Raw genomic sequence first — 5,430 nt, 5'->3', positions numbered from 1 at the left:
TTTGAAATCCCTGTCACTCTTCCTTTTACTCCGCCTCCACAACACAGTGAGATATACCCCCTTTTTTCCTCTCCACCTGGTGCTAATTAGTAATTAACTGCAGTGTGTCTCAGTTTGTGGTGAATGCCTGCTCCCTCCATGTTTCCAATACTGACTGAATTGCTGTGTGTCTGACCATACAGCAGCATTTACACTCAGAAAGAAAGCACTCTGGCAATAAAAGGCCAACTGTGGAAACTGGATTCTTGTGTTTTAATGGACACACCATTCTGGTAGCACCAATCTTGAACCAGCCAATCCCCCAATATTTTACATGGTCCTTCGAGCTGGATAGGCTGCTGGAATGGAGGCTGAGGATAACCCTGGGAAACTGAAGCATTTGTCAAGACAAGTGAGGCCTCCTGTGTGGCATCAAGATTATGAAATGGAACATCCCCACTCTTCCACCACCTGTGGTCAAGGTCAGTCACAGAAAGGAGTGAATCCTGAGGCCCCGGTGCCACATGGAAACACGGATGTCAAGTCTTTGACCAAAGAGGTGGGACAAATGAAAGGCATGCTGATGCACTTGGGAGAAATGATGAAGTGTATGTGGGAGAGAAGTGAATATTCTTCCTTCATTACCAGTTTGGAACAAAGCTCCCGTGCTGCAGCACCAGAGAGAGATGCTGGAGAGAGGGATCTGCCGGTGGACTTTAGGATGTCCTTTGTGCAGGAGTTGGGAGAATGTCTGTGCCAACATCAGGAAAAGAGACAGAGCCTGCCTCTTCCGTCACTACCAAGTTTGAGTAGACAAGGCACTCTTCCACCTCCACCTGCCTCTATGCTTCCCACACCCTCTGCTCGAGCCAGTAGAGAGCCACCAGACATAGGCCCTAATGTCCATCCTTGCCCTGAACCACCAGCTCCTCTTAAGGAGAACTTTAACTCTCAAGCCTCTCAGAATCCCATTCCCCAGTACCAGAATTGGCCACAAGGTGTCCTCCAAGAGTTATCTCCAGTCAATCAATTAGTTAATCCAGGTCTCTATCCCAATGACCAGCAGTTAGGGAGGAGTGATGCCCTCCTACATTATAATCAAATACCAGGCAATACTTTCTTCTTTCCAGGTCCATCATGTCCTCCATGAATGCCTCCGCCGCCCATTGCCAACTTACCCAGCCTTTTTTCCAAATGGCGGATTATTCAGGCCTCCTTATTTCCCTTATCCTGCCTTAATTCTGCCATATGCCCCACCTGTCCATCCAGAGTATGCTGCTCTAGTGGCTGCTGCATCACAACTTCCTCAGGTTCCCCCTGGGCCTTCCCTGGCTTCACAGGTTAGGGTGACAGCCCCCTCTAATGGTCCTGTAGGCATACCTGCTAGTAATTCACTCCTTTTGCCTCGGGCACCAGCCATACTTGACCCTGGTAGACTGTTAGAAGAGTATGTAGCCAGTCACCCTAGAAATGCCCAGCATCGTCTTGCTGCTGACTTCATTTCCACAGCTTCAGTATCCCAGTCTCAGTCTAAAAAAAAAAGTCTAAAGTCCTTCCCGTGCCATATGGCGCATCGGGCGGCGCCGATCTCCGTTTCTGCAGCCCTCGGCCTCTTGCCTATTACATAGCTAGGGTTACAGTGGGGGGCCAGTCCTCTGGTAACCACGAGAGTTTCCAGTCTCAGTAGGTGAATGTTAATCAGATGCATTATCCCAATAGGTCCCATGTTGCTGCTGCTGACTCCCTTATGTCTGCCCAGTCATTAGTGCCTGTGCCCTACTCAGTGTTACCCTCTACTCAGCCCTCAGGATCATCTTATGAAAGGCCCTCATTTCCATTCTTTAGAAAGGAAGATCCACATGAATTTGCAATGTTGAACATCCATCCATCCATCCATCCATCCATCCATCCATCCATCCATCCATTACCTGTAGCTGCTTATCCTGTTCTACAGGGTCACAGACAAGCTGGAGCCTATCCTAGCTGACTATGGGCAAGAGGCAGGGTACACCCTGGACAAGTTGCCAGGTTATCACAGGGCTGCAATGTTGAACATGGCACTGGAAAATTTACTGCCACCTGAGGAAAATGAGCAATATAAATCTCACTTTCTGCTTGAACATTTGAAACTGGATTCAGCCCACCATCTAGCCCTGGCCTATGCTCATCACCCCCAGCCTTACACTACTGCTCTAAAAGCTCTCCAGAAGAAATACAGCCAACCTTACCATCTGGTCTTGAGAGAAATTGCATCTATTCAAAGCCTGCCAACTATTCATTCTGGAGCTTACCGGGGTATCAGTCAGTTTGCCATATGAATCAGAGCTTTGGTTGGCATGCTTAAATCCTGGGGCCATGACGGAGGTGCGGTGGAGCTGGCATGTTCATCCTATGTCCATCAGCTGCTCAGTAAGCTCACAGCTGACCAGTTTGCCAGTTTTGCTAGACATACCCAAACCGTAAGAACAGATATCCCTTATAATCTGATAGATTTTGCAAACTGGTTGGAAGAACAAGCAGAATGCCAGAGTTTAGCTGTTCGAGTGAACCGTCAAAGAGCGCAGTGAAGCCACAGGTCAGAGATGGACGAACAACAAAACCAGCCTTCCCCATCACCACTTTCCTCAACAGTGTAAGCCAGGAAGAGGATATTAGATCTCACCCACAGAATCAGAGTACTAAACCACAGGTGAAATCCCCAACTGCATCTTCCTCACCATCCTGTGCTTTCTGTAACAGTCAAGCTCACCACCTCAGTCAATGTCCTGAATTCCAGCAATTTAACACAGAGGCCAAGAAAAAGTGGATCGTGGACAATGGCCACTGTTGGAGGTGTGGGCGTTCCCACTGTTCGTCACAATGCAATCTCAAGAAACGCTGCCCCCACTGTAAAGACCGTCATTTAGGAGTCCAGCATTACGTGAATAACCATAAAGGTGATTCAAGGATCTTTTATCTGAGTAGGCCCAGTGGCTTTAACTCTGTTCTGCTTAAGGTGGTGAAAGTCATCCTGACCCACCAGGAAAAGTATTTGGAGACTTATGCCATCCTGGATGATGGTTCGGAGTGAACCATGCTCCTATCCTCTGCTGCAGAGAGTTAAGGCCTAAACGAGGCGGCTGAGTCATTAGTCCTGTGCACCATCAGACAAGGTAGAGAGAAAATTGAGGGTGCTACAGTGTCTCTCAATATCCCCAGCTTCCCACCAGCAGAGGAAATGTCAGATCAAAGGTGCTTTCACTGCTAAACAACTGGAATTACCTGAGCAGACTTACCCTGTTGCCACTCTTCAGAAATGCTACCAGCACCTCAGAATTCTCCCGCTACAGGAGTTCCATAAGGTTAAACCAACATTGCTTGTGGGCGCAGATCATTCCCATCTCTTGTGCTCTATGGAACATGTGAGACTCAGTCCCTCTGGAAGCCCAGTTGTCCTGCATACTCGTCTGGGATGGACTTTGCATGGGCCAACCTCTCTAGTGCAGGAATCCAATTCTGAAACTGAGTGTCTTTTCAAGCCATTGAGTGCCTAGAGCAGCAAACTGAATGCCATGAGATTAATGGAATTCAGAGATATGCCATTCCCTTACTCAGAGCCAAAAAGGCCCCCTTGCTGCACACCTTTCCAGAAGCAGTTATGCCAGCTTTACACTGTATAGAATGACAACTGTCAAAGAATCCAGAGCGTGCAGTGATTTATGAGCAAGAAATCCAAAAACTCATTGATTCTGGATATGTCAAGAAACTGGATCCACAAGAAGTGAAAAAGAGCCCTGAGTCCTGGTCCATACTGCATCATTTAGTGGAACACAATGGCAAACATCGCCTAGTGTTTAATTGTTCTTACCTGTATCACAGTGAAAATCTCAATGCTTACCTGCTACCAGGTCCACCTTTGGGCCCCTACTTGTTGGATGTCCTTATCCATTTCAGGGAGCATCAGGTTGCCATCAGTGGGGACATAAAAGGAATGTTCCATCAAGTCCGTTTGTTACCCACTGATTGGCCCATGCTGTGTTTTCTCTGGCAGAGTATGAATAGAGACATTCCACCTGAAGTTTATGAATGGCAGTTCCTGCCTTTTGGCACTACATGCAGTCCATGTTGTGCTGTATATGCTCTCGGAGTCTTGCTGCCAAATATCCTGATGTCCAGTCTTCAGTCCTTCATGCCTTTTATGTAGACAATTGCTTACAAAGCTTGCCTTCCATTCCTGAAGCCAAAACCATGGTTACCAGACTGTGCTATTCCTTGATTGAGGGTGGTTTCGATGTCCGCCAATGGCCTAGTGACCATGCCTCTGTCATTGACCACCTATCAGCTGAAGCACATTCTGCTCATTCAGAGCTGTGGTTGAGTCATGACTGTTCTGATCCATGTGAGGACACTCTTGGACTTACCTGGCATTGTGTGCAGGACACCTTGAGCTTTAAACACCATCCACTGGAGTACCAGGCTCTCACCATGCGGGTCCTATATTGTATTCTTGCCCAGCAGTATGACCCCTCTTGGGTTTATTATTCCATTCACCACCTGTGCTAAAATCCTGCTTCAACAGCTATGGATGAAGCCAGCCAGAGCATGGGATGATCCAGATATCCCAGAGGGCATCAGAGTGACTTGGACAGCATGGCAGAAGGAGTTACCTGAGATTGTCAACATCCAAGTTCCCCGGTGGTATGGCTCAACAAGGACTGATGAGACGGCAGCCACCCAAGAGCTTCATCTGTTCTGTGATGCCTCTGAACAAGCCTATGGGTCAGTCACCTATCTGCATGTCACAGATGGACATGGCAACATGTCTGTTTCCTTCGTTGTGGCCTGATCCAGGGTAGCCCCTAAAAAGACCATCTCTATCCCATGTCTCGAGCTGTGTGCAGCTTTGACCAGTTCCCAGTTGACTCACCTTCTGCAGAGAGAACTTACCTTGCCTCTCTATGAAGTCATGCTTTGGTCTGATTCCACCACTGTTCTGACCTGGATTCGCTCAGGCACCTGCAGATACAAGGTCTTTGTGGCAAACCGCATCACAGAGATCCTTGAGCACACCCAGCCTGAACAGTGGAGGTATGTGGACACACCCAGTAATCCTGCAGATGACATCACAAGGGGCAAAAAAGTGGCAGAGCTCACTAGTACCAGTCGCTGGTTTTCTGGGCCATCGTTTCTGTACATACCTTTCCAGCAGTGGCCTAAATTTTCAGTATTATCCTTCAATGAGGCCATGTCTGAGATGAGAAAATCTTTATTCTGTAGACATGTTCAGACTTTTGATAACCCTTCCAAGCATGACTACTCTCAGTTCAGCACCTGGACAGAGCTACTTGATGCCACTGCTGAGAATCTGCAGTTAGACTGCACCATGCCATGACGAGTCCAAGCAGAACTCCTTTTACTCCATCAAGCTCAAAGAGAAGATTTCTTTGAAGAATTTAAGCTCCTTGAGAATGG

The sequence above is a fragment of the Neoarius graeffei genome, chromosome 16 (assembly GCF_027579695.1).
Source record: "Neoarius graeffei isolate fNeoGra1 chromosome 16, fNeoGra1.pri, whole genome shotgun sequence".
NCBI lineage: Eukaryota > Metazoa > Chordata > Actinopteri > Siluriformes > Ariidae > Neoarius > Neoarius graeffei.
The sequence above is the reverse complement of the archived record's forward strand: the minus strand, read 5'-3'. Positions refer to the sequence as shown.